A 23334-nucleotide genomic window follows, 5' to 3' on the forward strand; every position below is an offset into this window, starting at 1 on the left:
GGTCTGGGAGAGCTGGAATTCTTACTGGTTGGTAGGTGATCAAATACTTATGTCATGCAATAAAATGCAAATTAATTACTTAATCATACAATGTGATTTTCTGGATTTTTTGGATTCTGTCTCACAGTTGAAGTGTACCTATGATAAAAATTACAGACCTCTACATGCTTTCTAAGTAGGAAAACCTGCAAAATCAGCAGTGTATCAAATACTTGTTCTCCCCACTGTATGTCAAATGTACGCACAGAAGCACAAGCGTAACCTATCAGTCCTTCCTGGAAGAGTTTTGAAATCTGCCACACCCCCTTTGAATCAGGTATGTTTTCTCGAAGGAGAAAAGGATGCAAACATTAAAAGTTGCATCTATACAATGTCTTGCACAACTAGCTAAATTTATCACTTTATACATTTATTTTGGCATTCCACATTTTGCGTTTGGAGGAGAGTTATTTCATATGGTTTGTGTTATCTGGGATCCTTTGGATGTCCCTACCCAAGTTGAAATGTAAAATGTTAAGGGTTATGTTAAGTGGCGATTTTAGCATGTAAATCTTGGTGGGGAAAACAAAAAAACATAGATGCAAAGCCACAAGACTAATCAGTACATGAATGCTACTATAACGGTGACAAACGGTGCCCACAAACTGTTAAGCCCTACATAAAGCTGTCCCAACAGCAGAGCTTTCTTTTCTGCACCATGGAGTGAATCCTTACCACTGCTACAGCTGGCTATCAGTGGAGCCTTGTCTGGCAACAAAACAGTTCACTCAGCCTCATTTACTGCCTTTAAAAAAAAACATAGCTGATATGGCTGACTTGTTTAAACAAATCTGGTTTCTTCTGACAATTGAGATGTACAAACTATAGCATAAGGGAACGACGAGGCACTAATTTTGATTAAGACATATTACATTTATGCAGCAGCATACAAGACATTTTTGGACTCACCTCGGTGTGCTGTGCTCAGATCCTTCTTGTGGGCAAATTTTGTCATCAAAGTCTCGCATTCTCTGGCTTTATGGTGCTTTCAAGACAACTGGGAACTCTGAAAAAAACAAGGTTGAATCATGACGTCAGTGATCTTCAGGTCGGAGCTCTAGAAAGAGGCCAGAGTTTCCGACTTGGAATTCTGAGTTGGATGACTGTTCAATACGTATTTTCCAAGTCTGAGCTTGTTTTCCAAGTTCCCAGCTGTCTGGAACTCACTGAAGTCTGAGATTCCCAGTTCTGTGTTTCCAGTTGTTTTGAATGTGGCAGAAATCATGCTGGATTGACAGCATGGCCAATGTATTCAACATTTTCTGACCTATGGTGTTGGATGTGAATGTTTATCGTTTTAAGTTTGGAAAAGAGACCCTTAAACCCAGACTTGGACCCCACACCCACTCCACTGAATAGCAGGCTAGTGATTGCTTTGCAACGCTTGCAGTTAGCCACTGATTCCTTCAAAAACACTCATTGTTGAATTTGCGATTTACAACTTATGTAATGTTTATGTCCAATGGCCGATGAGCACCAATACGTTTTATCTATAATTGCTCTTCATATGACAAGGATTGAAAAGGATTTGCCAGTAGATTGTTGTATTGATTCATGATGATGACTGCTTGTCTAGCTTGCTAGCTAAGATTTTGAAAGTATGATGTTGACATGATCAGCCCAATCAAAGCTACAGTAGATAATGTGATTTGTCATCATTTTATCTGTGGCCAATAACCTTGAGCCTTCCTGGATTGGCACTTCTAATGTAAATCTATGGCAGCACCCAAGGGGCTTGAATTTTCGAGCTCTCGTAGATTTTGCAGTGAGGTAATGTCCCCATGAGTGACAGAACACTGAGCCAGTCACGTCGCAACTAGAGAACATTACCAACCCCTACGCTTCTTATTTTCTGCTGGCTGCCCTATCACCACAGAACCATTTGCAAACTGATATGTGACACGTATTAATGCCAAAATAACATGCAAAACAGGGAACTAGAAACAAATAAGATATACTGTATATATATATTTATTTTAGCTAAATAGGTGGGGCTCTGCCCCACATGACGGGTCGCCACTGATTATTTTTTACCTTTATTTAACTAGACAAGTCAGTTAAGAACAAATTCTTATTTTGAATGACGGACTAGGAACAGTGGGTTAACTGCCTTGTTCAAGGGGCAGAACGACAGATTTTTACCTTGTCAGCTCGGGGATTCGATCTTGCAACCTTTCGGTTACTAGTCCAACGCTCTAACCACTAGGCTACCTGCCTAGTTTAACCCTTTCATACAAGTGCATTTTCGTCCACTTTCCCTCTCCTCGATAAACTTAGACCTTTTCGAAAAAAGGAGGTCTGAGGAAGGACGCAGGAGTTGAACAAATCTAATTAAGAAAACACAACGGTCTCTGGCCCACACTCCAGCACAGTAGGAGGCAGTAATGCACCATTGACGTTGGATGCCAACCCCTGGTAAATCCCATCTAAGACAACGTCTCTACTTTGGGGCGCATGCAGCGTTGCCACGTTCGTGGTTTTCCTGCATTTGGGCTTCTTTGACAACGATGTTGCGGGTGAAAATGTATTGGCCGCGGGTTTTTGGACTATTTATAAATTGTACCGCGGCTGCCATGGCATTTCTCTTAAAAAATATACATATCACTTACCGCTAACTGAGGCAGGCTGTTGCTGAGTGAGTGCGTGAGCGGTGGGGAAGGCGGGTGGGGGTGTGTTGAGAGAGCACTACAGTTCTTGGCTGAGTCACGTGAGCAAGAGGAGAGCTGCACGCGTTCACGTTGTGACAACTTCTTACCAGTTGTAGGTAGGCTATTTAGATTGTCATTATGGAGACACCTATTTCCAACTCTTTTTCCATAAAACATAGCAATACGCTAGAACTGAAACACATCAATAAATAATGTAAACAAAACACTGGAAAACGACTTTGGGCGCATTATATAAATTCGCTCGGAGGGGGTTTAAAGTGCATTCTCTATGACTGCTTAAAGAAAACGGTATCAAGCGAAGTGCTTTATGCATGCTCAGGTCTTGGTTCTCAGGGGTTGCCCGAGTGAATTTGAAATGGAAGTTATGGAACTCCCTCGCGTGGTTCATTTTATGAGGAAAAGTAATTTGTAAAAATATACATTTGCCTCTGTTAGACATCAAGTAAGCTATTAATGAATATGCCATTGTAGGCAACCATTTGATACAATAAATATGTTGAAATTAAGATATCACGAGTCATTGCGAATCAAATTGTGCCACTTGTGTAGCCTACCTGGAGCTGGTGAACAAATGTAATAAATAGCCTATGACTTCAGTTTGTTGTTGTAGCCATGTGTTATTATTAACAAATTAAATTGACGGTAACAGTAGTCAGATTAGGCTACGGGTAGACTACAACAAATTCCCCCCAAAATAACCACTGACTGTTGTTGACAAGCATATTCAGTTCATATACATATTATTAATATTCAGTGATTTAAATTATGACCCCTGTTGCAGCAGGCTATTTGGGAAACAAGCATTTTTTTATTGCAAAATTCATTAATAAATGTGTCTGTTAATTTGAACTAATCAAGCTGCTAAATCGTTCACTTTATATCTTGCCTACATCTTGTCTAGGCTACTGTAAACTATCTGAAATTAGATGTAGGCCTATCAGGGGCTATAGGCTACCTGTAGCCTATGCCTATTGGAATGACCAGTCAATCTCGAAAATGGGCCATTTATAACGGTTTGTAGGCTGGCACATAGCAGCACAATTGCCAGAAAATAGACTAACATTAGTTTTTATGTTCATCCAAGTGTTTCTTGCTCAGAGATTGAGATCCTCAGTCCAACTTTCATCACTCAAACTTTACATTTATAAACCTGGTTCGAGCCCTTAATGCTGATTGGCTGAAAGCCTTGGTATACATTTTACTGTTCTAATTACAGTGGTAACCAGTTTATAATAGCAATAAGGCCCCCCGGGGATATGTGGTATATGGCCAATATACCATGACTAACGGCTGAATCCAGGCACTCCACATTGCATCCTGAGTAAAAAACAGCCCTTAGCCGTGGTATATTGGCCATATACCATACCCCTTATGCCATAATAAAGGAATTTGAATATGTGGCAAGAGAAAATATAATTTCCCCCTTTATAAACTCGCCAGATCATTTTCCATTAATGGATGTCGATTTAACTCGTTTGACTGATATTATTATGTTTAAGCAATGTCATATAGCTTGCAATAATTATTATTTTGAAACCCGAATTTTGCTTCCAACGTCGTTACAAGTTACTATATTATTCCTTCTTAATTGTCTCAGTAACGTTACGGGAAAAGGGTTTATTGTATAGATATGGCAACTCCTCTCTTGCTGTTATACATTTTTGGGGGGCTAGTTTTAGGCCTTTTAGGTGGGTTTTGAGTGGTCAGTAGGCTAGAAATTGTAGCTTGATCTGGCAACCCTGGGCGCATGCTATCCTCGATTTATCTCAGGGCACAATAGTGGCGCTAGCTATATCGTTTCAAGCTCTACTCCTCCGGTAAGAACGTCATAGACGTTTATTCCAATTTTACGGTTAATTAGTCAACGTTGCAACACGTGCTTAGGTGTTAGCTATATGACCACGGGCTCCCTTGAGTCGCTGTGTTAAGAAGTCAACATTTGTTTATCTCCTTTTCTGGCCTGCCGTGGGAGGTTACTATATTACCAAATATTTGCAACTAACCCTCATTGTTCTATCTGTGACATTGCCCTGCTCTCGCATTGTTTCGCTCGCTCTCTAATGGCGGACGTGAGGCAGTTCTGCTTGCTGACGGAAGGGAGTGGTGGTGGGGGTGTTATTTTAGCCCTTTGTTGAAAAGGTTCAGTTACCCCCTCAGGTTTGTATTAGCGTTGTAAAAAAAATACTTATACTTAGAATAAATATGAGTTTTTTTGGTCTGTCAGCTATTTTATTGACTCAAACAGGTCAGGTGGTAGATATGTAACTAACAGTATAGCCGAAGTGGGAACACCAAGCGGATGCGTCACATTTATACATCCAGTGAAAGATCTGTCTCATTGTTCTATCTGTGGTATAGCACCCCCCCCCCCCCCCCCCCCTCCCACTTCTCTTCAGAAAATGGGCGTGACTTGAACGTTTTCAGATTTTAAGAAAATGGCGGAAAATATGCTGACGAAGTCCGACGAGAGCGGATACAAATTCAATGCTTAAACAAATTACGAGAGCGGATACAAATGTATTGTTTAAACTAATTATGACAAATGTTAAGAACATGTTGTGCAATGTAATGACTTTTCATATAGGTTACGTAACACGTTATGTTGGCTGACAATTTGTTAGCTCCTTACGAACTGATTAGCAGTACAGCAGTATGTAATGTAAACTCACCCCATTCCCATTCCGTACAAATGTGCGCAACCGCAACATTCAAACGAGGCTACAAAGAAAACTAATGGGACTGTAGCGACTGTGTTGACTTCAAAATCGGGGGCGTGAACTAGGTTTCTATTCAAGCGTTAATCGACATGGTAATGGCTCTATAGTATTGGAGAAAAGTTGAAAAAACGGACCCTCCGTTACATCGTGACGTCTCATGTCGTAACGTACAGCAAGCATAAAGCAACTATTTCTGTCTTACAATCTCTCTCCACCAGGTGTAGCACTTCTCTCATCGTTTAAAAACAAGAAATGGACAGTGACAGGGGTAAGGGGATACCGAGACATTTTTTGCGTCATCATTGCATGCAATCATCATTCTCAAAGCCGCTGTTTACTTCTAAGATCACTTTAGCACTGCCCTAAAAACCCGATTCAAATTCGACACAAACCTTCAAATAGGTATGTAATGACACATTATATAAACTCTTTATAGTGTTTTATTCACATTTTAGAGGCGATAAGGTGATAAGTTGGACAGATCGAGTGAAAAAAAGCAATTTTCCCACACATCTCTCCTCACTATCACACATTAGTTTCGCTTCCCCACTCGCCATTTTTAAAAAGACCCGATGGGGCTCATTGCCTGCTTGAATTATGCAGAAACGGGCAGCCTTTAGGACATGTAATTGATTCTGTTGGAAAGGGGAGAAATTGTGCTTTACAATGGTATTGACATTGCAGTTGATCTGGAAGTATTACGTTTTTGGGGCGCTAAAATAAGGGCAATTGTACGGACCAAGGCGATGTACGAGTTTACGTTACCGGTGTTAGCTCGTTACCTAACGTTAGTTGGCTACTAATACATCGAACTTGCCAGGCAGTATATTAACTATAATCTAACTGACCAACGTTTATTGACTTGATTATTCACGACATTCTTAGCTAAGTGGTATAGTCGAGCTGCGTTCTCAATGGACATTGTTAATTCTGGCTATCTACTCCGATTTCAGAGCACTCTCGTCTGAGTGTGCCAGAGCGCAGAATAACTGATGCATTTACGAGGGCGAGTAACACGGAACCCAAACCGGCCCGCGCGCGCTATCGTGCATACATTTATTTCGTCCCCCTAAACCAAACGCGAGCACGACACGCAGGTTAAAATATGAAAACAAACTCCGAACCAATGACATTAATTTGGGGACAGGTCGAAAAGCACTAAACCTGTATGGCAATTTAGCTAGCTAGTGTAACGGATGTGAAATGGCTAGCTAGTTAGCGGGTACGCGCTAGTAGCGTTTCAATCAGTTACGTCACTTACTCTGAAACCTATTAGTAGTGTTGCCCCTTGCTCTGCAAGGGCCGTGGCCTTTGTGGAGCGATGGGTAACGATGCTTCGTGGGTGTCAGTTGTTGATGTGTGCAGAGGGTCCCTGGTTCGCGCCCGTGTCGGGGCGAGGGGACGGTTTAAAGTTATACTGTTACATTGATGCTGTTGACCCGGATCACTGGTTGCTGCGGAAAAGGAGGAGGTTGAAAGGGGGGTGAGTGTAACGGATGTGAAATGGCTAGCTAGTTAGCGGGTACGCGCTAGTAGCGTTTCAATCAGTTACGTCACTTACTCTGAAACCTATTAGTAGTGTTGCCCCTTGCTCTGCAAGGGCCGCGGCTTTTGTGGAGCGATGGGTAACGACGCTTCGTGGGTGACTGTTGTTGATGTGTGCAGAGGGTCCCTGGTTCGCGCCCGTGTCGGGGCGAGGGGACGGTTTAAAGTTATACTGTTACACTAGCTTGCTGTTGCTAGCTAATTTGTCCTGGGATATAAACATTGAGTTGTGCAGTTCAGGTAAAATAACAAGGTCCTCTACTCCGACAAATTAATCCACACATAAAACGGCCAACCGAATCGTTTCTAGTCATCTCTCCTCCTTCCAGGCTTTTTCATCGTTGAACTTATATGGTGATTGCATCTAAACTTTCATAGTATTACCAGACTACCGGTAAAACAGTTCGTCTTTCAATCACCCACGTGGGTATAACCAATGAGGAGATGGCACGTGGGTACCTGCTTCTATAAACCAATGAGGAGATGGGAGAGGCAGGACTTGCAGCGCGATCTGCGTCAGAAATAGGAATGAGTTCTATTTTAGCCCTTGGTGTCGCAGACGCTCGCGAGCAGTGTGGGTGCAATAATTGAATAACGTGGATTTCTAAATTTATTTTGCGACACTCGCGCACGCGACGTGTCCGGTCTGGTCAGAATGTGAAATGGTCAGAGTGAGCTGTTCTCTCAATTGTGTCTGGAAATAGCTAGCAAGCTAGCCAACGTTAGCTTGGGTGCTTTTATTTTATTTCACCTTTATTTAACCAGGTAGGCCAGTTGAGAACAAGTTCTCATTTACAACTGCGACCTGGCCAAGTTAAAGCAAAGCAGTGCGACAAAAACAACAACACAGAGTTACACATGGGATAAACAAACGTACAGCCAATAACACAATAGAAAATCTGTATACAGTGTGTGCAAATGAGGTAAGGCAATAAATAGGCCATAGTGGCGAAATAATTACAATTTAGCAATTAACACTGGAGTGATAGATGTGTGGATGAGGATATGCAAGTAGAAATACTGGTGTGCAAAAGAGCAGAAAAAACAACAAATATGGGGATGAGGTAGGTAGTTGTTTGGACTATTTACAGCTGCAGCGATCGGTAAACTGCTCTGACAGCCGATGCTTGAAGTTTAGTGAGGGAGATATAAGTCTCCAACTTCAGTGATATTTGCAATTCGTTCCAGTCATTGGCAGCAGAGAACTGGAAGGAAAGGCAGCCAAAGTAGGTGTTGGCTTTGGGGATGACCAGTGAAATATATCTGCTGGAGTGCGTGCTACGGGTGGGGCTTGACTCCGGTTGTGAGGTCAGAACGCTCGGATCAACTCTACTCCTCGGCCAGATCGTCAAATGACACGCTCTAAGAGCGAAACGCTCTGAATTTACGAACGGACAATCTGACAAAGTTCTGGATTTACGAAGCCCAGAGCGCACTCTGGCACTCCTGATTGAATTTACAAAATGTCTAGCTAGTCATTTGTTATGTCAACAAGCTAGCAGGAGGTTGCATAGCAACAACCTCAACTTCTGGTAGACAGGCGAAGGATACCATTTGTTTACAGTATACTAAAATGAACTAATAGTATGTAGTATATACTCATTAGGAAGTAGTTCAGACTGTTAGTATGGGTATTTGAACACAGCTTTGATATTCTGGATTTCCCCCTGATTGTCTGTGATTAAAATGTGGGTCAAAATAAAATAAAAAGTATTATCTGAGTTATTCGGGAATGAAGGACACTGTCTACCCACAGAGTTTCTAAATCCAGAGGCGCAACATCGCCAGACTTCCAGGAACGCTTGCGAAACAGACCAAGCAAGCCAGGGGTTGGGGTTTGAGAAGTGAACAATTCTTCCTTTAATTGTTAATTTTTTCAATCTAAAGGCAAAACCTAGATTTGAGCCAGTGTCTTAAAGATGCACTATGCAGAAATCACTCCGCCATTTTCTGGTTGGTATAATTCTAATAGTTCACCTAATGTCAGTTTGTGACAAAACAAGCAAGTATAGTGTAGAGAATCATTGTACCATCTAAACCACTGAAATATATTTTCCATGACCAAAAACATTGTACTTTCAGCTGTTTTGAAACTGCTGTACAAAACTGAAAGTAAAAGATGCAAAAACTCAAATAAAATTTTATTGGTCACATACACAAGAAGGGAAAGCATAGAAATAACGCACATAGAACAGATCTACCACTTCTTAGTTGCTTTCCATGACCATGACAGCTCTGTAACTCACATGTATATGTACACTTGTTTGGGTTGCCCAAAAAGTTACATATTGCAGCTTTAAGTAGTTGAACATGTTATTACTCCAACCTCATGAGTGACAAACCAACACGTTTTAATTTTCGTCAAAAATAACTTTAAATCGAACGAGTGCCTTTGATTTGACGGCCTGCACATGCACAGTTCGACGCGAGACGACCTTTAGACCCGATTAACAGTTTCTGAGCATGAGCTTAGCTAGCCAACTTCGCCATGACATCGTTATCAGGGATTTCTATTGGAGAAGCAGTTTCTGCCTATCTTCATACTGTACTGTCCTTGGTCTACTGGTGTTCTTGCTAGCTAGCTACTTGTGTCGCTCCCGCCTACTGTGCTAGCATAGTTTCTTTCTCTAACGCCTGCCGAACACCTGCCTTCACTGCTGTTAATAGAACTGTTTATTACCGCCACCTACTGTACTGGAGCAACCCCGCCTCCAGCCTGTGTCCTAGCTTAAAAATTATTGCAGTAATGCCCACATCCAGTAATGCACCGAATTGAGTGTCTTCTCGGTGTAACAGAGGAAGAGGCAAAGCAAGAGGGTTAACTCCACCCAAAAATACTGCTATAAGCAGACCAAGTGGGGATTTTTTGTATGGATGTCTATGAGAGAGTGTCGAATTTGGTCAACATAAAATTGAATTGTTAATTTGCTACGTGAGGCTTATTTTTTTTACCCTTTATTTAACTAGCCAAGTCAATTTAAGAACAAATTCTTATTTTCAATGACAGCCTAGGAACAGTGGGTTAACTTCTTATGGCTGCAGCCCGGCGTCGGTACACTTATGACAACAGCCACTTCAAGTGCAGGGCGCGAAATTCAAAAGATATTTTTTTTAAATATTTAACTTTCACACATTAACAAGTCCAATACAGCAAATGAAAGGTGCACATCTTGTGAATCCAGCCAACATGTCCGATTTTTTAAATGTTTTACAGCGAAAACAGCACGTATATTTATGTTAGCTCACCACCAAATACAAAAAAGGACAGACATTTTTCACAGCACAGGTAGCATGCACAAAGCCAACCTAACTAACCAAGAACCAACCAAACTAACCAACAAACAACTTCATCAGATGACAGTCTTATAACATGTTATACAATAAATCTATGTTTTGTTCGAAAAATTTGCATATTTCAGGTATAAATCATAGTTTACATTGCAGCTACAATCAGAAATTGCACCGAAAGCAGCCATAATAATTACAGACACCAACGTCAAATACCTAATTACTCATCATAAAACATTTCTGAAAAATACATAGTGTACAGCAAATGAAAGACAGGCATCTTGTGATTCCAGCCAATATTTCCGATTTCTTAAGTGTTTTACAGCGAAAACACAATAGAGCGTTATATTAGCTTACCACAATAGCCAAAAATACAAGCCATTTCCCAGCAGTAAAAGTTAGCGATCGTGACAAACCAGTAAAAGATATATAATTTTTGACTAACCTTGATATTCTTCATCAGATGACAGTCCTATAACATCAGGTTATACATACACTTATGTTTTGTTCGAAAATGTGCATATTTAGAGCTGAAATCAGTGGTTATACAATGTGCTAACGTAGCTACTATTTCCCACAACGTCCGGATATTTTTCTGACACTTTTTCTGACACACATATTCTGACCAAATAGCTATTCATAAACATAACTAAAAAATACATGTTGTATAGGAAATGATAGATCCATTAGTTCTTAATGAAATCGCCGTGTTAGAATTCAAAAAAATAACTTCATTACGACATCCAGCTTCGGTATAGCTAGAGTACCCAAAACTTGGGCGCCGACGACTAGTTCACATCTACGACAGATATATGAAATAGCATCATAAAATGTTTCTTACTTTTGCTGATCTTCCATCAGAATGTTGGACAAGGGGTCCTTTGTCCAGAACAGTCGTTGTTTGGATTTAGAACGTCCATTTTCCCTCTTGAATTAGCAAGCACACTAGCCAAGTGGCACGATTCTCTCCATCGTCAACAAAGTCAGAGAACGGAACACGGCAAAACTCCCGAAAAAATTTCAATAATCTGATTAAACTATATTGAAAAAACATACTTTACGATGATATGGTCACATGTATCAAATAAAATCAAAGCCGGAGATAGTAGTCGCCTATAACGGCAGCTAAACAGAAGGCAAATCCAGGTACCACCTCGCGCTCTCCAGAAAACCGGAAATGGGGGACACGTCATACAAAGAGCTTGTATTCCACTTCAGACCAAGATAAACACTAAATTTCTTCTCTCACCGCCTCTTGACATCCAGGGGAAGGTCTATGAAGTGCATGTATACTCATACGTATCATGCCCATTTATAGGCAGGAAGTAGAACAGAGCATCGATTTCAGACTTTCCACTTCCTGGTCAGGAAGTTTGTGCCAAATGAGTTCTGTTTGACTCACAGATATAATTCAAACGGTTTTAGAAACTAGAGAGTGTTTTCTATCCAATAGTAATAATAATATGCATATTGTACGAGCAAGAATTGAGTACGAGGCCGTTTGAAATGGGCACCTTTTATCTGGTTACTCAATACTGCCCCTGCAGCCCAAACAGGTTAACTGCCTTTGCGCACATGTATTCCTATTGTTAAAGTGGTCAGTCGACTATCTTGTCAGTATCATCTTTGAGTGTAGTCTCTCCGGGTAACTTTCCAATTAAACGTTTGCGTTACACAGGTATCACAAAAACAACCGTTTTCAGATTGTTGTGAAAACAAGGAATGTTTACTGAATAATAATGGTGGGTTTTTGCCTCAGAGCACTGTTGTTTTTTCTTCTAGCCTGTCACATTGATATTTGAAGCAGCATGGAGGATAGAAACGTGAATAATGCTTTATTCTCTAGATTAGAACATCACATGGGTCACAAATAATTGAGAATAATTTATGATTTAATTTATGATTATTAGCAGCAGGATAATAGCAACATTACCAGGAGTAGGAATAGAACTGAACCACGTTTAGTGGTCCTCAAGTTAGCTCACTGACCTCATCTACCCCGCTCCTTTGTTCTCGAGAGCGGTTTATCGGGTAGCTATGAATTATATTTGTCATCAGTCTATTATCCACCTAAAGTTTTGGACCCTTTGCTCTTAAGTTTTTTTAATACAAATGATCGCTCAGGGCGGATTGATATCATTATCCGGTTGCCTTGAGAGTTGATGAGTTGTGGAATTGAGGTTCTACTCAGTTTGTCTACTCAAGGGCATGGCCTGATATATACTTTTCTGTACCGCAGCCTCTGAGTGACATGGAGAATAAATTGAGCAACGATACATGACCGTCATGCTTGCACCATTGCTACAGAGAAAACAGCTTGTTTCTAGCTCAAACCATTCAAATGTTATGACCCATATTAACAGCATTATGTTTGTTTTTCTGATCGCGTATTGCCAGGACCGCATTTTACATTCATAAACCATGTCGCGGGCCATTCGCAAGCCGCAAACCTTGTTCAGTCATGTTACGGTGTTAGCTAGCGAGCAAATGTTCCACACTTGAAATGACAGAGACAACTCCAGTCAATCTTTGTTTGGCCAACTTTATATAGGGCTATGTTCAATACAAAATTATATTTTGTAGTATAGTTTTTCAATTATAGCAATGGCTGAATGACTGATCTCTTGCATGTCCTCACTCTCAACTTGACGTTCTTAAAGAGATCGTGTACAATTTCAACAGTAATACATCTCAAAAGGGCTACTAAATCAAATAAAATTGTATTGGTTGTGTACACATATTTCGCAGATTTTATTGCAGGTGCAGCGAAATGCTTATGTTTCTAGCTCCACCAGTGCAGTATGCCTAACAAAACACACAAATCCCCCCCAAAATAAAAATGTATGAATATCAGAAAGAATATCAGATTCTGGAATATATACAATATGTTCAGAAAGTATTCAGAGCCCTTTACTTTTTCCACATTTTGTTACGTTACAACCTTATTCTAAAATGGATTTTTAAAAACATTTTAGCATATTTATTAAAAATAGAAAATATAAATATTAAATTTACATAAGTATTCAGACCCTTTACTCAGTACTTTGTTGAAGCACCTTTCGCAGCGATTACAGCCTCTAGTCTTCTTGTGTATGACGCTACAAGCTTGGCACACCTGTATTTGGGGAGTTACTCACATTCTTCCCTGCAGATCCTCTCAAGCTCTGTCAGGTTGGATGGGGAGCGTCGCTTCACAGATATTTTCAGGTCTCTCCAGAGATGTTCGATCGGGTTCAAGTCCGGGCTCTGGCTGGGCCACACAAGGACATTCAGAGACTTGTCCCCGAAGCCAATATTGCATTATCTTGGCTGTGTGCTTAGGGTGGTTGTCCTGTTGGAAGGTGAACCTTCGACCCAGTCTGAGGTCCTGAGTGCTCTGGAGCAGGTTTTCATCAAGGATCTCTCTGTACTTTTCTCTGTTCATCTTTCCCTCAAACCTAACTAGTTTCCAGCATTGCTTTGGCTGTATGCTTGAGGTCATTGATCAGTTGGAACGTAAATATTTGCCCCAGTCTAAGGTCGTTTGCACTCTGAAGCAGGTTATCTTCAAGGATTTGCCTGTATTTGACTCCATTCATTGTTCTCTCTATCCTTACCAGTCTCCCAGTCCCTGCCTCTGAAAAGCATCGCCATAGCATGATGCTGCCACCACCATGCTTCACCGTAGGGATGGCGTTAGATGGGTGATGAGCTTCCTCCAGACATAGCGCTTTGCATTCAGGCCAGAGGGGCGGGAGGTAGCCTAGTGGTTAGAGTGTTGGGCCAGTAACCAAAAGGTTCCTAGAATCCCTGAGCTGACAAGGTACAAATCTGTCGTTCTGCCCCTGAACAAGGCAGTTAACCCACTGTTCCTAGGCCGTCATTGTAAATAAGAATTTGTTCTTAACTTCATAATAGTCCCTATATTGTGCACAATTAGCTGTCCTCCCTCTCCTATGAGCTATCTTCTGTAACAATATACATAGCACATATATCATTCCATCCATAACACAATAGTCACTACTCCTAATGCACTTCTACAGTTATAAACATACTAAAACATTCTCAAATCAATTAGTCAATATACATCAATCCCTCCTCTGGAACAATGATCACTCTCATGTTCCACGAAACCTAAAAACGTATTGAATTAACAGGGAAGAGAGAAAAAGTACATGTTTAATCATTTCACACCACACCACCAGAACCGTCCATCCGTTACGTTCTATGCCCATGTGATGCTGGTCTCCATGCCCGTCTCCTTCATTCTCATCCTTTGGTGTTAACGCAAGACACAGACTATGAGGCTTGTATGCAACTAATTGTACCGTATCATCCAGCAATCTATATGTATTGATGCGATTTAACATACAAATTCTGATGACATGGTAAAACAAAAAAAACTTCATGTTTGAACCAAGCTATCATCCAGTGAGTTCTCTGATAACCTCCCTGTTGGAGGACACTTAACAATAAGGTTTATATAGCCTCCCTAGGCCCAATACATTTCGAGTAGTTCGAGCAACTCTCTCTCGCTGTATCCGAGTCGCAACTAAAACATTTTATAAATTATCCAACCCAAATTTAGAATGACAGTCCTTAGTGCTTTACTTTGAGTCTATCACTCGAACTCAAGCTTCCAGGCACTTTTTCTGATTCAGGAGATCCAGACAAGCATGGACTATATGACAAATTATTACATTCCCAATTTTCTTTATAACATTACTGTTACACCATGCTGTTACTGTTGAAACCATTTTCAAAATTAGTTCATACTCCCGGCCTCCCGGGTGGCGCAGTGGTCTAGGGCACTGCATCGCAGTGCTAACTGCGCCACCAGAGTCTCTGGGTTCGCGCCCAGGCTCTGTCGCAGCCGGCCGCGACCGGGAGGTCCGTGGGGCGACGCACAATTGGGCTAGCGTCGTCCGGGTTAGGGAGGGTTTGGCCGGTAGGGATATCCTTGTCTCATCGCGCTCCAGCGACTCCTGTGGCGGGCCGGGCGCAGTGCGCGCTAACCAAGGGGGCCAGGTGCACGGTGTTTCCTCCGACACATTGGTGCGGCTGGCTTCCGGGTTGGAGGCGCGCTGTGTTAAAGAAGCAGTGCGGCTTGGTTGGGTTGTGCTTCGGAGGACGCATGGCTTTCGACCTTCGTCTCTCCCGAGCCCGTACGGGAGTTGTAGCGATGAGACAAGATAGTAATTACTAGCGATTGGATACCACGAAAATTGGGGAGAAAAGGGGAGAAAAGGGGAGAAAATTTATTTAAAAAAAATAATTATAAAAAAAAAAATGTGTTCATACTCCCTTTATTTTACTGGCGACCTCTCGAAAGAGTTACCAGATCAGGGAGTTAGCACCCTAACCCATGGGGGTATCCCAACAATCCAGTAGACGCAATCTGGTGAAATTTGTATTGAAACAAAAGTGAATTCAGTAATACACATATCACAATCCATTTGGAGTAACCGTCAACCATTATTAACATATTTTCCCTTCTATATGCAGACTGAACAAAATACATTTCTGTATTTACCCAAAGACCAGGGCTCCAAGGAACTGGTAATTTCCCATTCGAACACATGATTCATATCGTGATTCAAAAACAACATGTTACATCAAAAAAAAAAAAAAAATTGAATACCAATCAACTTAGAATTACAACACTTGATAAGGGAATAATGGTATCTCATAAAGTAATAGTAAAATATAGTAGAGACTGGTGTTTCTCATTCATTTTATAATTAAATCCCACCTGTTTCGATCATTTCTAGTGAGATTGGTCAGGCCTCACCAGAAAGTCAGGATACAGGGCATTCGAAACCATTAAATATTTCCTCTCCCATTTCTTTCTCTGTCCTTCAGACACCATTTAAAAATCTTTCAAACATTTCCATCATTCTGCATACCAATTTAAAACCAAATTGAAAAGACCCCACACAAAATAAATCCCACAGTATCAACACCACTAACGCATATTCATAACCGGTAAGTTGTGTGTGCATGCTGGTGTGTGTGGTAAACCGAAGGTCAAAAACACACATATGAACAGGCCATACTTATCTGGGAACTCCGTTTATGGCCTAATCCAGATACTTTTATACTTAAAACTGCCGAATATCACTAACTGCTCTCCCCAAGACCACAGTCTCAGGGAACATTCCAACGAGAGATAATGAAACCCCCTCCTCTTCTGGAAAATAAAGTGTACATGTCGTTAGCATTCACTATGCTACATCTTAATCAGCAATCCAAAAGTATTAATTATAAACCAAACATGATAATGGTAAACCCACTGTCCTTACTCCAATCATTAAACGTTTGTTTTAATCCACCCCAATGTTTATGTATCCTTTATTTAGCATGTACTACCCTTAGACACAGCGACTTTGTCTTGCCACTGAATCCAACGATTCACTGGTCTCTTTTCCCCATAACCACCGCACCACCATTTTCATGAACAATCAAGTTAATTTTAGGTTTGGTAACCCCTATGCTAATTCCTCGTGACCCCTCCACCCTTTCGTCCATTCTAGAAATCTATTTCAGAATAAGACGACATAAAATGTAAATCTATTTCATAATAAATCGACATTAAATGTCTCATGAGATTGAAACCCCCCCAAGGTTTTCTGAGTTACCAGGAGTGTTTGGCCAGAACATTTTTATTTGTTACCTTTAGAATCCATTCCCCTGGCATTTCGCCTAGATTTTTCAACCCAAAATACTTTTTTTTCGAGGCAAATTTAGCAAATTTCTCATCATAAGGAATCTGCAATATTTGATCCGTGGCATCTATTAAAAAGTTGTGTAAAACGTGATCTCGTACGTCTTTCTTCACATAGAAACTGTAATCTCTATGAACCACTATCGATCGTACCGAGGCATACACCGCTATGTGTAAGTTTCCTGTCCTGCTACTTTCAGGAGGATTTGTTGCTGCTCTTTTGAAAAAGAGGCAAACGCTTGTATGGCAGCATTTCTTCCGATTGCACCGTTCCCACTCTACACTCATTCTTCCAATGCCCAACGGCCCCGCATCTAAAACAGGGATCTATCTCCCTACGTTTTGATGTTTTTTCGCTACGTTTCTGTCTTACCTTGGCCATTGAAACTATAGTTAGTGACGTTCCCTGTGGCCGTATTAACCCCTCACACGTCTGCGAAGTGAGTGGAGTTATTTTCCACTCTCAAAGCATCTTGCTCTATTTCATCCACTACCCTCACAATTGCCGTTTTGATCACAGGTTTCAAACCTGCCATCAAAGCCGAAGTACAAATTCTAACAATATACTCACGTACCCAGTCTTTTTGCAGCTGAGTACATCTACTAGTTTCATTTTTATCGGTTTTACTCTTCTGTTGATAAAACGCCGACATCAAAACACTTGTAACACAGCTTGCGATTTCTCATTGATGTCATTGTGCCATACCACAACAGAAGAACTCATGGGGGTATCCCAACAATCCAGTAGACGCAATCTGGTGAAATTTGTATCGAAACAAAAGTGAATTCAATAATACACATATCACAATCCATTTGGAGTAACCGTCAACCAGTTCTTTATTTGATTTGAATTTTCTGATTTCTTCACTCCCGTCTCCCTTCTATTAACTAAACTCAGCAAAAAGAAAAGTCCTCTCACTGTCAACTGCGTTTATTTTCAGCAAACTTTACATGTGTAAATATTTGTATGAACATAACAAGATTCAACAACTGAGACATAAACTGAACAAGTTCCACAGACATGTGACTAACAGAAATTTAATAATTTGTCCCTGAACAAAGGGGGGGTCAAAATCAAAAGTAACAGTCAGTATCTGGTGTGGCCACCAGCTGCATTAAGTACTGCAGTGCATCTCCTCCTCATGGACTGCACCAGATTTGCCAGTTCTTGCTGTGAGATGTTACCCCACTCTTCCGCCAAGGCACCTGCAAGTTCCCCGACATTTCTGGGGGGAATGGCCCTAGCCCTCACCCTCCGATCCAACAGGTCCCAGACGTGCTCAATGGGATTTAGATCCGGGCTCTTCGCTGGTCATGGCAGAACACGGACATTCCTGTTTTGCAGGAATTCACGCACAGAATGAGGAGTATGACTGGTGGCATTGTCATGCTGGAGGGTCATGTCAGGATGAGCCGGCATGAAGGGTACCACATGAGGGAGGAGAGTGTCTTCCCTGTAACTCACAGCGTTGAGATTGCCTGCAATGACAACAAGCTCAGTCCGATGATGCTGTGACACACCGCCCCAGACCATGACGGACCCTCCACCTCCAAATCGATCCCGCTCCAGAGTACAGGCCTCGGTGTAACGCTCATTCCTTCGACGATAAACGCGAATCTGACCATCACCCCTGGTGAGACAAAACCGTGACTCGTCAGTGAAGAGCACTTTTTGCCAGTCCTGTCTGGTCCAGTTGCTGGTGATGTCTGGTGAGGACCTGCCTTACAACAGGCCTACAAGCCCTCAGTCCAGCCTCTCTCAGCCTATTGCGAATAGTCTGAGTACTGACGGAGGGATTGTGCGTTCCTGGTGTAACTCGGGCAGTTGTTGTTGCCATCCTGTACCTGTCCTGCAGGTGTGATGCTCAGATGTACCGATCCTGCGCCGGTTGTTGTTACTCGTCGTCTGCCACTGCAAGGAAGATCAGCTGTCCGTCCTGTCTCCCTGTAGCGCTGTCTTAGGCGTCTCACAGTACGGACATTGCAATTTATTGTCCTGGCCACATCTGCAGTCCTCATGCCTCCTTGGCCTAAGGCACGTTCACGCAGATGAGCAGGGACCCTGGGCATCTTTCTTTTGGTGTTTTTCAGTCAGTAAAAAGGCCTCTTAATTATTATAAGTTTTCATAACTGTGACCTTAATTGCCTACCGTTTGTAAGCCGTTAGTGTCTTAATGACCGTTCAACAGGTGCATGTTCATGAATTGTTTATGGTTCATTGAACAAGCATGGGAAACAATGTTTAAACCCTTTACAATGAAGATCTGTGAAGTTATTTGGATTTTTATTAATTATCTTTGAAAGACAAGGTTCTGAAAAAGGGACCATTTTCCAAGGTAGCCACTTCCCCAGAGAATGGTTATGGTATTTGTGCCTATTAATTGGTCACGGCACTTAATACTTTGTATTAGAACCAATACTATAGCGTCTGCAAATTTATTACTGGAGAACACGAATGACCTAATGTCTTATTCCAGTGTTGTGCCTCAAATATCACTGTTGTTGATAACACATATTACCAAAATTATTCACACCTATTTTCACATAATCTGTCACGGTTCACCGCCCCAATAGGGCATAAACCAACCTCTCTCCTTATTGCTACTGCTCATATACTCGAATCATGTTATCTTTCTCCTTTTCTAACCATGGATGAGGCTCTCTTCCAGACACATGTCCGTACCCTGGCACTATACTGCCTCACAGCCACTGCGGCTGAGACTTTCACCCTCTCTTTACAGGTTTAGCAAGGAACCAACCCCACCCGGGTCTTACCCCCTAGGAGTTACCCTTTGCAAGTACTAACCTGCTCTGGCTTATATTCCGGGACTCACCCTATTCTTATATTACTCACAGGAACCAACCTACTCAGGATTTACCCCCGAGGACTTACCTTTTGCAGGTACCAGCCTGCTCGGGCTTACCTTCCAGGATTTACCCTATACTTTATGGTCCTAGCAGGAACCAACCCACTCGGGATTTACCCCCTAAGAGTTACCCTCTACAGGTACTAACCTGTTCGGGCTTACCTTCCGGGATTTACCATATACCACAAAGCTACGACCGGTTGTAATACAATGGTACTACTGAATAAGCTCAGGCTTTCTAGGTCTGTATCCTATAATTGGTTCAGCCTACGACTCTCATCTCCCCAAGATGTCAGAATTAGTGATAACAGGTGTAGGAACTGTGCCTACCTTGTTTCTGGTGCCGGCTCCTGTTTCACTGATTCGGAATCTCTAGTTCGACTGCAAATCGTGGTGAACCCTGTTCGCAGCGCCAACTGTTAGGTTCTAATTATAAGAGTAAGAACTCGACAGACTATGACAGCTTAAACCAAGTTTATTCTTCCCAAAGGATCGAACAGCTGAACAGACAAAAACATGTTTACAATAGTGGTGGTATTTGTACCCCACTTAGTTTCCTGCCTAGCAATAAAGATACAAAGTGATACGGGCAATAAACTTTTCCTTCTCCCTTAACGTAACCTGACCTGACCTGACCTCGACCCCCTTCATCACTAATCCATGGCTCTCTCCCCTTATCAATGCCTGCCATGTGATTGTTTTCCCTACACTCGGTACATTCCAAGCTTAATTGCATCCACCATATACCTTCTACCTACAGATAATCATTAACCTCTGGTGTAGCCCCTCGGCTGTGGCACCCCTCAGTTCTCTATTATAACTAATGATTAAAAACATTTAAAGTTCAGAAATCCAAACCCATCACAGTGGATGAGAGCCCACTCTTTGTTCCTCTTCTACAGCGACAGTGACTTGGAGCAGCCCCTGGGATTAATGGAATTGCCTCGGAGTTCAAACAAAGGATCCAATTCAGGAAATTCACATTTCTGGTCAAAATTCTGGTGAATGACCGCCGATCTAATATCCAAAAAACCTTTTCGGCTGTCGGTAATGATGCAAGAAACGTTTTGAGCAAATAAAGTCAGAAATAACACCAAAAAAAAGAAATACTGCAAAGTTGGATAGGAGCTAGAAACCGGGTGACAATGTCTGTCGGCACCTAATATTCCAAAATAAGACATTTACAGGTAATTGACTCAACATTTTAGCTTCTTAGAATAAATGAAATTACTTAAAAGGGTTACGCTAGTTTCTAGGGCACAACACTAACGACCTAAGGATAACCACAGATGAAAGTTATCATAATCTTTGTGATAACTTTATCAGTAGTATGCAACCATTTTTGTGGCACATAAATAATGGAAAGGGGAGAGCTTCTTCAGGAGATGAGCTTCAAAAGTAGCTAGTATTCATATAGGCTATATCTCAATCTTAATTATTTTTCTGTTCTGGTGCTCCTAAACCCTGTATTTTGTCATTGCTGGAAATTCTTATTAATATCTCAAATATGTTGAATTGTGCTCCTACATTTCTTTCTGTGGTCCTACATTCAGGGTTCAACATTTGTATTTATTAAGGATCCCCATTACTCTTCCTGGGGTCCAGCAACATTAAGACAGTTATATACAGTTTAAAATTTGACATTACATTTCAAATCTAATTTTATTTGTCACATACGCTGAATACAACTAGTGTAGACCTTACCGTGAAATGCTTACTTACAAGCCCTTTAATTAATTAACCAAGAATGCAGTGTCACGAATCCCGCCGAAGATGGTGCCTCTTCCTGTTCGGGCGGCGCTCGGCGGTCGTCGTCACCGGCCTACTAGCTGCCATCGATTCTTTTCTTTTTGTTTCTGTTAGTTTGGGCTGATTGGGTGCACCTCTTTTGAGTTTAGTTTGGTGGGTAGGCTATTTAAGGGCAGGTAGCCCGCTGGCTTTTGTGCGGGCTTGTTTATCTGTTATTTGGTGTTGGATTGTTATGTGGATTTTATTATTTTCTCGGGACAGTTTAGTCCTGTGTTTTTGGACTCGTCTTTTCATGCGCCCGTGTGTTTAGGGCATGATCGTTTTCCCTGTCAACTGGAAAATAAATCCACTTTCTTGAAACCCTGCTCTCTGCGCTTGACTCCTCCACCCAGTACTCCTAGCAGCTCTGACATGCAGTTCAAGAAATAGAGTTAAGAAAATATTTATTAAATAAACAAAAGTAAAAAAATAAAAATTAACACAAGAACATAACAATAACGAGGCTATATACAGGGGGTACCGGTATCGATTCAATCAATGTGTGAGGGTACAGATTAGTCGAGGTCATTTGTAAAGTGACTATGCATAGATAATAAACAGCGAGTAGCTGTTGTCCGGATGGCCGTTTGATTAATTGTTCAGCAGTCTTATGGCTTGGGGGAAAGTAGCTGTTTGAAGGAGCCTTTTGGTCCTAGACTTGGAGCACCTGTACCGCTTGCCGTGCGATGGCAGAGATAACAGTCTATGACTTGGGTGACTGGAGTTTTTTGGACCTTCCTCTGACACCGTCTAGTATATACAGTGGGGAGAACAAGTATTTGACACACTGCCGATTTTGCAGGTTTTCCTACTTACAAAGCATGTAGAGGTCTGTTATTTTTATCATAGGTACACTTCAACTGTGAGAGATGGAATCCTCCCCCTTTTCCTCTGTCTATTCTTCACGCTGATGACAGGGATTTGGGCCTTGTCTTGACAAAGCAGTATATCCTTCGCGTCAGACTCATTAAAGAAAAAATCTTCATCCAGTTTGAGATGAGTAATCGCTGTTTTGATGTCCAGAAGCTCTTTTCGGTCATAAGAGACAGTAGGAGCAACATTATGTACAAAATGAGTTACAAACAATGCGAAAATAGAAACAAAATAGCGCAGTTGGTTAGGATCTTTACCCAATACATTTAATGTGTTCCCTCAGGCCACTACTCCACTATCACATATTTACAATACAACATCCATGTGTATGTGTGTGTAGAGTGCGTGTCTTATCATGTGTTTGTTCGTGTCTCTCCACATAAGGTGTAATTTTATCAGTTTTTTAAAATCTGATTCTACTGCTTGCATCAGTTACCTGATGTGGAACAGAGTTCCATGTAGCCATGGCTCTATGTAGTCCTGTACGCCTCCCATAGTCTGTTCTTGACTTGGGGATTGTGAAGAGACCTTTGGTGGCATGTCTTGTGGGGTATGCATGGGTGTCCGAGCTGTGTGCTAGTAGTTTAAACGGACACCTGTTGACATGCTGAATGCACCACTTCTTACAAAAGCAAGTAATGATGAAGTCAATCTCTCCTCCACTTTTTGCCATGAGATATTTACATGCATATTATTAATGTTAGCTCCCCGTGTACATTTAAGGGCCAGTCGTGCAGCCCTTTTCTGAGCCAATTGTAATTTTCCTAATTCCCCCTTTGTGGCACCTGACCACACGACTGAACAGTAGTCCAGGTAAGACAAAACTAGAGTCTGTAGGACCTGCC

The sequence above is a fragment of the Salvelinus namaycush genome, chromosome 13 (genome assembly GCF_016432855.1).
Source record: "Salvelinus namaycush isolate Seneca chromosome 13, SaNama_1.0, whole genome shotgun sequence".
Lineage (NCBI taxonomy): Eukaryota > Metazoa > Chordata > Actinopteri > Salmoniformes > Salmonidae > Salvelinus > Salvelinus namaycush.